Source organism: Vicia villosa, linkage group LG4 (genome assembly GCF_029867415.1).
Source record: "Vicia villosa cultivar HV-30 ecotype Madison, WI linkage group LG4, Vvil1.0, whole genome shotgun sequence".
Lineage (NCBI taxonomy): Eukaryota > Viridiplantae > Streptophyta > Magnoliopsida > Fabales > Fabaceae > Vicia > Vicia villosa.
In genome coordinates this window covers 27,598,840-27,611,890 of record NC_081183.1, presented here as the reverse complement: position 1 = coordinate 27,611,890, position 13,051 = coordinate 27,598,840, and positions in this window count along the sequence as shown.

Sequence of the window (13,051 nt, the reverse complement as noted above, 5' to 3'; positions counted from 1 at the left end):
TTCAATCTTTGATATGCTCACCCTTTCTCATCACACACTACTGATTCGATCAGCTTCTCAAATTACTTACCATTCAAGATTTCCTTCTACAATATCCCTTCCTGCGATGACACTTCAAATTACGCTTCACACGAGTCCATGCAGTGTCATCCAGAAGACCGCCAAAATTCCTTGGTCTTAACTTCCAATTACTTGGTGCTTAGGGTAGCTTGTTCCAGATTTACGTTTGCTTATGCAACTGAATCCCCTTACTTAATTCTCACCTCAGACCTAGGCGTATCAATCATCACCACCATCTACGATGGTCTAGCATTCCACAACCATAGCCTTGATGTCCAACAACTTCGCATGAGGTTTCACCCACAAGGTGAACTCCAACGATTAACCTGTAACCACGATTCAAATCTTCATACATGCTCATAAATGCATAAAACATAACCAAGAAGAATTTGCACTCATTGAAATCCTTCACTTGCCTTCAGCATTTCAGTAATCGCGATACTCTGTCCAATCCTTGGCGCTTATAAGCTCAATTGATGCTCTACGAACATCGGACCACACATCATCGACAAGGTCTCTTCCTAATCTGACTCATTGACAACACTTCTCGAGATTATGGTGGATCCACGAAAGAGGCTGAAATGAACGAGACGCTGCTTCGACGAGTTTCTCTTAGGAAGATACTTCCATACCAAAATAAGATCCTACAATTAGTCCGCCCGTTCCTACCCCAGGCATATCTGGTTCTTCCTTTATCCGTTGCGCTACTCTGATTTCAACCAATCACATATGTCCCAAAATCTTCTGAGTCACGCTACATCCATAGTTCACTTAGTTCCCATTAATACATCATAATTCCTTATTTGTAGCCATCCAATTACAACACGGGTCGGAACTTCACATACCACCCATCATCGACTACTCTTTGAGGTTGCGCATTCTCCAGAATCAAGTCTCTACTTACTCTTCCATTCTGGGTCAGGTCCATTCAACATGTCTTTAGTCACACACTATGGTTCCTTAACGTTGAAAGCCAAATACTCGTTGACTTAGAGATTCGTCTCTCACCATTGATTTCCACAGCGCATAACTGTTATGTCTTCCCTTACAACAAGTCTTGTTACTTAACTGGTATAACGAACCCTTCATAAACGCACTGCTGATCATGATAACTCTGTCAGTTACATTGTTTCTTCCCAACCATGCAACTTCATTATCTTGGTGTGATAACACATCTGATAACTCATGCCTCTTACTGGTATAAAAATCCTCCCGTAGTCACACTTGTTCACACATAGTCATCTAATGCCTTTTTCACTCCTAAATTTGACACTAAACTGACTTCCTCGGTTGTATCCTTCATTGCAGTGCTTCTAACGGTCAGAGTGCAGTCACAATGCAAAAAATTTCACTTTACACTTCAAATATCTCTCTTATATACTCCTATGCATTTATCAAAATCAAAGCGTCTTTGTTTTACTAAGATTGACACCCCTTCACTCAAAACATCAACATACACTCTTCCAAGGATGTCACACCTCAAGCTACTCCAAGGTACACTTCACCGATTCCATCACTGGTCGCCAATATTAAAAGGATAGTCGCTTAATGTGCTGACCAGGATATCATGATCACTCATAAGTCCCACCTAGACATACGTCCACAATTTCCAACTTAGCACTTCACGAAACAAGAACGTTTGCAAGCTATAGTCTGACTAAACAGGTTTTTTCTATCACCAAAAATAAAAAATAAAATAATCATTGAAATAAGTTGTATTAGTAAAAAAAATAGATTAAAATAATACATATTAAATTATTTTACCTGTAATTTATGATTTTTTAATAAAGGATGATCAAAAGCTGGTTGTTTGTTAATGTCAACACAATCAACTATGTATCCTGACTTTCTCTATGAAAACCACCAAAATGAAATAAAGAAAATTAGAAAGATAAATCAAATTAGACAACCTTAAAGCACTAGTAAATTAAACATAAATACATCAATACTCTTTAAAGGAGGCTTGTTAAGAATGTTTAGTTGTCTCTCCAATTCTAAATCTTCTTTTCTCAACCCACTCTGGATATCATGATCTTTGTGGCAAGTACTCATGGTCACCAAACACAGAGCCAATATCAATATGTTAATCATTTTTGACATTCTCTTTTAGTGATGCTTAATTATGATATATTAGAGTTTAGTATATTGCTTATTTATATTGCTTATTTATAGACCAATATTCAAAAGCTAATGAAATAATATAATAATTTAATCAAGATAAAATATATTAGGCCAATGATTTTTTTTGGCTTTATACCACCAGTTTAGTCTGGTTCGGGGGCGAGTTCTGAAATCAAGTGGTTCCATCCCCCTCCCGATCGCAGTTGTGGGGGATCGAACCGTGGTTCTCCCTACCAAGTCTAGCGTCAATCACCACTGGACCAACTAACTGGAAATGAGTCGAGTCGAGTCGAACTCGCCTCAGCTCAGTTTGACTCGTTAAGAATTGGCCGAGTTCGAGTTCGAGTTTAAGACGAACATTTTTTTCAGCTCAAACTCGACTCGTTAAGAATTGGCCGAGTTTGAGTTCGAGTTCGAGTTTATCACTAACTTTTTTTCAGCTCAAACTCGACTTGTTAGAAGTTCACGAGTATCTCGGTTCAACTCGTTAGATTACTCTTGTTATGCTCAACTCACTTATTTCATAGACTTAAAAGTAATTTTTTAAAGTCTACTTTTTTTATATATTTATTTGACATTTTAAATTAATATTTTTTAAATAAAAAATATAGAAATAAAATAAAAGTTATAAGATTGGAATTTATACGGTGTTAATTTTATTTGTATAATTATTCGTAGAAATATTTTTCTAACTTGAGAATATAAATTATCAATTATAACCGTTAGATTAAAATAAAATATAATTATAAGATTTAGAGCAAATCTTCAAACCCACTCTTAAAGACAATATAATCTATCTCATATATAATCGAGTTGACTCATGAACCTAACGAGTCGAACTATGTATAGTTCAAGTTCAGCTCATTTAGTTAATGAACTTAGTTTTTAGCTCATATTCAGCTCATTTGGTTCATGAACCTAGTTCAACGATTTAATTTTCAAATCGAATTTCAAACTATTTTCGAGTTAGTTTGGTTCATTGCCAGCCCTAGGACCAACTAACGATTGGTAAGGCCAATAATATTAATTGAATACATTTTTGTTTTAATATATATTTTGAAAAATTAATTATTAATAATATACTTTTTCTTTACTTTTGTTTTTCTTTCTTAATAACTTTATTTGAAATAATTTTCCTATTTTTCTTTATTCAATCAAAAAAGTCAGAATGTTTCATTTTTAATAGCACTTATTATCTAAATATTTAGTTTTTATTGTACAAACACACATTCCAATTCTCAAATATACAAAATTCATTTTAAATCATTTTTTTCACTTCACCAAATTTAAAATGTATGATTATTTTGAATGTGAAAGATAAATTATAATTGCAATAAAAATGGAATAATAAAATAGTTCAACATATATGTATTATTTGTGTTAAATCAAGCTGGTGTACCTACAGATTCAAGATTTTAAGATTAGGCTGGGTTCGACTCTTTCTGGTTGAACTGATTCTAGATAAATAAATTTTTTTATTTATATAAGATTAACAGTGCAAAAAATATATATTTTTAAAATGGTATAAAAATATTTATAATCTTATAATAATTAACATTTAAAGTTTATATAAATTTTTAGAGTCTTTTATATATTTTAAATTTATATTTAATTATTTAAATATTTTCATCAAAAAAAGGAAAAAAAAGTATGTAAAATGTCCCGAACCCTTTTTTTTTGTGTTCAAAAAAATAAATTCAATAATTAAATAATTAATTTTCATTTTTCCACAAAAACTTAAGTATAATTTTAAGATTAAAAGTAATGAATTATAAGTTAAACATACCCAAGACTTTTATTTTAATATAATAATATATATATTTTTAAAATGGTATAAAGATATTTATAATCTTAAAATAATTAACATTTAATGTTTATCTAAATTTTTAGAGTCTTTTGTATATTTTAAATTTATATTTAATTATTTAAATATTTTCATCAAAAAAACGAAAAAAAAGTATGTAAAATGTCTTGAACCCTTTTTTTTTGTGTTTAAAAAAATAAATTCAATAATTAAATAATTAATTTTCATTTTTCCACAAAAAGTTAAGTAAAATTTTAAGACTAAAAGTAATGAATTATAAGTTAGACATACCCAAGACTTTTATTTTTGTAACACCCCATACATAACTGACTAGTATATTATGCATGAAACGTTAAAATTGATATTGAGTACATACAAAAGCCAAATATAAAAGAAGATCTACATTGAATACAACATGGAAATTCTACTAAGAAGCATAATACAAGAGTCTTCTATGGATCTTGCACAGCGGAATAACAAAACCAACATGATCTTTGAGCCATCACCACTTCAAAGTCTTCTAGCCAAACCTGCTACTGACCAACCACTACTAAACTGCACCTGAAAAAGATAAGTTGATTGGGGTGAGATTACTAAATTTCAATGAGTTCCCCTATCTTACGGGTTCACTCGGTTCTACAGGGTACATGCATTAACAAACCGAATCCACCATTGATTCGGGGTTTATCCTTACGGCCAAGTGCAAACACACAACAAGGATACGATCCACATTGGAAGTCCCTTGACTTACCAATGGGATCAACAAACAATCATGAGTACCATTTTCCTCCAGAAAAGGTCTTTCGGGTTTACCTGCCTGCCTCCTGTCGGGCGCGACCCTCGAAGTCAGGTCTTTCGGGTTTAACTGGCTTTCTGCTCTTGGAAGCTGTCCTCAATCAATGCAAACAAGTATGCAAACCCGCATCCATATACGGGGAATCTAGAAACGTGTTAACGCCTCGATTAGGTTATAAAAACACACCCTCGATGAGTCACGCTCATTTCTATTGTCAAGAGACTTGTACAAGCACACTGCAAGATGATTAGACGGGTTCACACAAGCCTAAATGGCCGCGAGATGACCTTAGCCTAATTGGCGTCATAGTCCCATTAACCATCTTCACGCACGTGTGTTAACGCCTAGTACAATACGCCATCTTGACACATGGGCCCATTGGACGAAAGCCCGGTGATGTAGCCTACATGGCATCACTAGAGATGGTTTACCTGTAATGCGTAGGCCTACTAAGCCGTTTAACGCCACCATATCGAGCACGCAAGTGTGTTAACGCCAAGTGGGAAATGCCTCAAGACCCTCACAAGCACACTACAACGGTAGCTCAGGTGTGAGCATAAGATCACACGATCGAGGTTGTCCCATTAATCACAAAGCCCGGGACATAAAGCAACCTAGCCCCCGGCCCGTTTCGATTCAAGCATACACACATATCAAGCGCCAAATCACATAAGCACACAATCCCAATTGTTTAACTGAAACAATGGGCATTAACAAGATATTCATATCTCATCACAACATAGCATTCACATTTAAGCCTAACGTAGCAATTAAGTGCAATGAGATTAATTCAGCCTAACTATGCATAACTCACATGTTACAAAATCAACACACCCATGATCATATAAAACATTAGTATGTACAAATACTCGATAGACAAGTCTCACTAAGAAGGATTCTTATATTCTTAAATCAAACATCTTGGTTTAGGGACCAATTTTATTAGATATTACATCTAACTAGCTTTCCAACGATAATAAACTTTGCGCAATTCCGATACCCGAGGCGAAAGTTATGAATTTTTAAAGTTTGCAAAATTTTCCATTTACACCCAGGGTAACTGGTTACCCAGAAGCCAGTAACCGGTTACTGGCATACAAAATGCCCAGCAACGCATTTTTTCAATAGAGTAACCGGTTACTCAGAAGCCAGTAACTGATTACCCTGTAGCAGAATCCGTTTTTTTTTTGCATTTTAAGGGTTCTAAACCAGCCCAAATACTTTTAATTGATTTCCAGCATTACATATATAATTTCCAAGGAATTTCTAACATGCAACAATGATCCAATGTACATATTATCTTCATAAAACATAATCTCGTCATTAAATCAACCATGCATCACATTAACTCATTTAAACCCTTAACATGCAATCTTCCCCAAATTCCTACCCAAGGTTTCTAATCTAATGGAACTCACCTTTCTAAAATGGAGGTTGAGATGATGATTATGCATCCATTGAACTCTTAACTTGTTCAAAGATTCACCTTCTTCTTCAACAAATCCGTAGCTGCACTTTACACACATTCAGCTTGGATCACTCAAATTTAAACTCGTTTAATTCCAACAATACAGCACCTACGAACGCAAACCTTATATCCAAATCAAAGAGAATTTCGTCAGCTTTCCGAAAAGTCCTAATTCATCTCAATCGGAGTTACGAGCAGAGATATATTACCTTTTTAGTGGGAGCTGCACCATTGTTACGAAAATGGAGCTTGACATACGAAACTTGAATCTTTTCCCTTTTCTTCCTCTTGCATTCTTCCAAAATTCTGACTAGGAATCATAAGCCCTCTACCTACCAAGTCTTAGGTCCATGCAACCTTATTTAATGTCCAAAGTGCCCCTCAACTAGGCTAATATTACAAGCTTGCCACTTGATTAATTTTCAACCAATTCCTTTTCGTTCTAACTAATCCACTCACCATCTTAGTCACTTATAATGCATATAAATAATCATGCTCACACAATGTGGGATATTACATTCTCCCCCCTTAAATAGAATTCGTCCTCGAATTCTTTTCGATCACCTTGACAACCAGCTCTTCGTGCCTTATCCTTTGGGCAGATCATACAATTTCGTCCGAAAGTTGTTCCATCCAAAGACACAACCCACCGAAACATTGGTGCCCCAGTGTCCTTGATCAGAACCCTAATCCTCACGCACACATCTCTTTACATACTTTGTCTTGACATATCTAGTACAAGCCCTTTCCAAGGTCCTAGACCTTCACTGTTCTATACTAGACTTCTGCGACTTTAGAAACCCTTTAAATCCGCTCTTATCGGATATGCTTCGTTCAATGTTTGATATGCTCACCCTTTCTCAACACACGCTACTGATTCGATCAGCTTCTCGAATTACTTACCATTCAATATTTCCTTCTACAATATCCCTTTCTGCGATGACACTTCAAATTATGCTTCACACGAGTCCATGCAGTGTCATCTAGAAGACCGCCAAAATTCCTTGGTCTTAACTTCCAATTACCTGGTGCTTAGGGTAGCTTGTTCCAAATTTACCTTTGCTTATGCAACTTGTAATACGGTGAACTGACTTTTATATCGAAATGTCGCGGTTAAGCATGAGTCGCCACCGACTTTTATTTTATCCAAATTAAATCAGAAAGGCTAAAAGAACAGGAAAAACCTTTTAAATAAAAAAACTGAGTTCGGGGGGTAATTATGCAAAGGGAAGGTGTAAGGCACCCTTTGCATCCATGGTTTTCCATGGGCTCTTAATTGCTTTTCTCTTTGTTTTCAGAAATGTAGAAGAAAAGAATATGGACTTTAGCTTGTAAATGAGCGTAGCCATTTTGAAGGTTTATGAGAAATAATATGAAAAAAGTTTTTAGAGCAAGGCAAAGCAATTAAGGGAAATTACCTTAGTAATGTAGAAAATCAGTCCTTTTAGCCTTTCAGGGTGAAAGGGCCTATCCATGCCATAAGAGGGCAGAAAGCCTTTCATTTGGAGGTTGAAGGGTCATCGAGAGTTCGTTCGCCATAAGACTGTTTCATTCCATAGACAGGCAGGTAGTCTAAGGGAAGAGCCAGAATAGCCTTTTCGTAGGCAGCCAGAGGATACCTCAGCCCTTTCGTAGGCAACTTCCGAGGGTCGAGATCATGTTTAGTGTATCGAAGGCAGCATCATTAGGGACCCATGATCTTTAATCAAGGCAACATGGTTGAGGTATCCTCGTATTCGAGGGACATGGCTATTCTGCAAAAACACAAGGCAACAAAGGCAACAGGCAACAGGCAGCAAAGAGGTTACCCCAAAAGTGTGCGTGTGTGCAACAATCACGTGATTTGATTCAGAAATTTATCTTATAATTAATTATTCTAAGTTGATTGCAGGCTTGCACTCCCTAGAATTACTAACCACAACAATTAATATTAACAATTAAATACGGGGAAGGGGAAAAAGAAACCAGCGGAGGAAAGGGGAGATGAAACCAGCGGGATAATAATATTATAGGTCTAACACAAGTAATAATTAAGATCAAGGTTTAGGGTTACCGATACTCGAGGCTTTGGCAATTGGCAAACCCTGAAAAGGTGGGAAAAATGGCAAAATAAAAATAGGGTGAGTGCATTATCGGTTCGGAGGCGAACATGGCTAACCCTAAAAATAAGAGGGTAAAAGAAAGTAAAATGAATAAATAAATAGGCACTTAGCTTTGAATTTGATCTAATATGGTTGGCGGTCGGATGAAGCCTCGGGGTTAACCCTGAAAAATGACAAAGGCAGAGGCAGAAAAATAGATGTGAGTGTATGCGGAGTTCATATTTAAAGGGTAAACCCTAAAATAAAAGGAAACAAAATAGACTTAAAAATTAAATTTAATACTTAGCTTTGGATTTTGATAGGCGCGTGGTCGGAAGATGGTTGACTATAAACCCTGAAAAAGACACACAAAAAAGAAATAGTTTTTAGTGTAGGGCGAATTCTCATAAACCCTGATTCGGGCGTAAATTGGATAAAGCAACACAATCTATTTAATTAATTATTGGTTTCGCAACCTAATTAATTAAATCGAGGAAAGAAAACAATTTAGTCGAACAAGAAGCATTCCCATAATTTTTATTAATTAAAACAAAATAATATGATTTTAGAAAGAATTTAAGTAAATAAAAACTAATTTTAAATAAATAAATATAATTTTTATTTATTTGTAAAAAAAAAATTTGAGTAAAAAAGGTTTTATTAGAATTAATGTGAAGAGAAACAAATATACATATATGTAAATAAAAAATAAAAATAAAAATAAAAAGTTTATATAATACAAAAAGAAATTTAAAACAAAAAAAAAACTTAGCTTGATTGTATGTGGCACTTGTATGAGGATCATGGTGTTCCTGCGCAGGGTGATACGTTGGATCTTGAGTGGGGAAAGATCCAGAGGTCCTGGCATGAGGGCGTACGATATGCCTTCCAGGCTGGGATGCGTGTGATCCAACAAGAGAAATATTGGAAAAAAGATTTACAGGGGCCAAGGATCGAGCCCCCGACCCTTGAGTGAAACATATACGCCTCTTGCCATCTAGCCAGGTTCGCTGATTCGCTACTACTATGCCTTCGAAACAATATAAAATGACAAGCCAGCGGAATAAGTAAAAAAGCACGCAAATTTAAATAGACCAATGGGTGACTGACACACCATCATCTTCTCCCCTGAAACCTGCAATATTCTTCTTTTACAGCGCTTATGCATATCAGCTGTAAAAACATATGCCTACTACACCTGTTAAACAATACGATCTCATACAAGCCCATAAAATCAAAAGTGAAACCATAGTCCCACTCGTTTCATCATCACGAACGCACCTGCACTAGAATCGAAACCTAATTTGGGCTAAAACGGATAATCCCAATTTCAAGAACACAAACCCTAACATGGCAAAATCCATGTTACGCATATATTTCTCAATTAAACCATCCAGAAACATTGTATGCATCATTATAAACATAAATACGTGAACAAATCATATGGAGAATGCATGAATTAACGGAATCGATCAAGGAAAAGTGAGTGCAAACCGTGGCTTATTGGAGACAATTCCAGAGGTTCTGATCGCGTGCAAGGACTTGATTAGCTTCAGGAAACTCCCAGGAATGTGTTGCAATGTCTGAAACTCTCTGAAACCTCTTTTAATTCCAAAGTCGAACTTGAATTTTCTTTCAACTTTGCACTTGGTTTAGGTTCTTTCTGGCTGCAAACTCGTGACCCTAGGGCTTGGTGTTTGTTATGTTTATATAGGAAGAGAGTTTAGGTTAACAAAACTTGGCAAAATCTTCTTGAATATTTGATTTCAATTTTTTTGGAAATTTGATTTGTATTCTTGAATATGCACTTTCTAAACTTGGCCAATTTCCAATCTTTTTTCTTTCAATCTCCTCTTACACGAAATTATATGGAATATATGGTTTAATGATGATTGGCATTGGTTAAAAATTAATTCAAATCAAATCTCTTTCAATTATATGATTTATTTTGATTAAAATCACTTTTAATATGAATAAAAATTCATAATAAATCAAATAATTTAAATAAATTCGTGGCAAATGATTTTTAGGCCTTGGGTAACTTGTGGATCAAGATTGAATCAAGATAACTTGGGCCCATTTGCAAAAATATTCCAATTCTTTCATATTTTTCCTTCCAAAATAGTCCAACTTTGACAAGGTCTATCTCTCTCAATTTTTGAGGTATGGAAGTATTCTAACCAGTGTCTTTGGTCTCATATCAAAATAATTTTCCATGCTTCTTGTGTGTCCTTTTGAAAAAAATGTCTTTTGGTTGATTTTCGAAAAGGACCTGTAATATTTTGGTCCATATCTCTCAACTGGAGCATTTGTAGACTTGTCATGTGAGAGACAAAATTGTAGAGAATTGAATTTCCTTCAAGATGAGATTTGGATGGAAAATTTCTGATGTTCCATGTGAAAGTTATGGCTGGTCAAAGTTTAGTTGACTTTCTCCTATATAAACCCTAATTTAGAAACTTTTTGATTTGTTGATTTTTGACCTTTCCTTGATGAACCATGATCAATTCTTGATCAAATGGTGAATGATACTTCAATATGAGGATCTTGACAAAAAATCAGGAGTTTTGACTTTACTTTTCCCACGGTTGACTTTTAGGTCAACCCAGTCGACTGTTGACCTTCTGAACATTTGAGTGATCAATCCTTTGAGCTGAGACTTGATACTTGTCAGAGAGGTAATGTGATATATATTGAGCCATATAGGATGCCTTGGAGCCATTGATTCACTGGTTTTCCTCTGAACAAACCAAACCCTAGTTTCTGAGCCTTGTATAGGAGAATGTGTCTTGGAGCTTTATGTATTGATTTGAATTTGTATAAGAGAAACAATATGGGCAAATTTTGGGGTATGACAACTGCCCCTGTTAAATTTTCTTATATCTGAAGATGTAGAGTGGTTTGTGCGCCAGTCGGAGTCTGAAGGTAGAAGAGGATTGAACACTAAAATACCCAAAAATTTGCCCTTGCTGAAGTAGGGACCTTTGTCGGAGATGGGCTTGAAGATGCCATCCAGGTGTATGATGGGGATGGGCTTAAATATGCCATCCAGTAGGTCATGCATTAGATTATGTTTGAAGTGTTTGAGAAGTAGTTGTTTGAGTGTTGATCGTGTCATTACTGTTCGTAGTAGACGAATTAGATCTTTGAGAGTTGATCGTATCAGTACCGTTCGTAATACCTGAATTAGATCTCGGAAAGATGATCGTGTCTATACCGTTCGTGATGGTAGAATTAGATCTCTTGTCGTGTCAGCACCATTCTTAGTAACCGAATTAAACTTTAGAAGCAGTTGATCGTGTCCACACCGTTCGTGATGATGGAATTAGATCTCTGAGAGTTGATCGTGTCAGTACCGTTCATGATACCTGAATTAGATCTTGGAAAGATGATCGTGTCTATACCATTCGTGATGATAGAATAAGATTCTCTTGTCGTGTCAGCACCATTCGTAGTAACTGAATTAGACTGAGGAGGATAATTGATCGTGTCCACACCCTTCGTGATGATGGAATTAGATATCTGACCGTGTCAGTATCATTCGTAGTAACTGAATTATATCTTTGAAAATAATTGTGTCACCACCGTTCGTGGTAGATGAATTAGATCTTGGAAGATGATCGTGTCAGTACTGTTCGTAGTAGCTGAATTAGATCCTAGAAAGTTGGAGATTTCGTTCATTTGTCTGTACCTGTATTCTGCAATAGGTATAGAAATATTTTTATGCAATGTCATGATGTATGTGTTATGTAATGAGTCCCTCAAAATAAATGAGAAGCTTTGTATGTTATGCGTGAGTTCAATATGTATGCGATGTATGAATATGTTTATGATTTATGATGTATGAATATGATTTATGTTGTCTTGATTGAGAAACTAAATCTCCATGTCCTTGTAATTTTGTTGTCTGATCTTGTCTTAAAGATGCTCAGCTGGGGACTTATGTTTTTTGCTTGGGGATGATCAGTAGCTTGATGTACCCTGACTGGGGATAAGAGATATTGATAACCCATGTTGGAGGAGAGCAAGGTGTCGGGGGACCGACCGTGTTGAAGATGTAAACTCTGTCGGGGAACTATGTCTTTTGTGGAGAGTATTGAAGATATCTTCTTAATGACTACTCTGTGGGGATTCCTTCAGATCATTGACTTTGAAGGAGGATTTCTGGATTTCTTTAGACATTGTCTCTTCGCCCTTCCTGTCTAAAGGTCTAACAGATATTTTTTCAAAAGGAAAGATAAATGATAATCATGTTCATATGCATATGTTCATTCAAAATTACCATTGGACGTTTGCGTATTCGAAAAAGAGAAAAATGAAAACTCGAAAGAGAGAAAGTAACTTGTATTAAGAAAGCCATGAATAGGCAAAATAAAAACATATTGTGTGTTTTTGAAAAAGGTACAGAATTAAACAAAAGAAAAATAGCTATGTGGAAACAATCCTATTTGAGTTTCAAATCTGCTATTGCTATTATGTCTTCGAGCATCTCATCCCTTGCTTGTTGGAGATAGATGATTGAATCGATCCGAGCTTTTTGAACTTGATGTTGTAGGTATATCTGATTGATGAATGGTGTGAACGAGACATAGTCGTACGCTTAATCCTTAACTTTTGCCTAGACCGCCCTTTCAAGTTTTCAGCCTACCAGGATACCCTTTTTTGCCCAAGTCGCCCTTTCGGGTTTTCAACTTGACGGGTGTACACATTTTTTTTATATA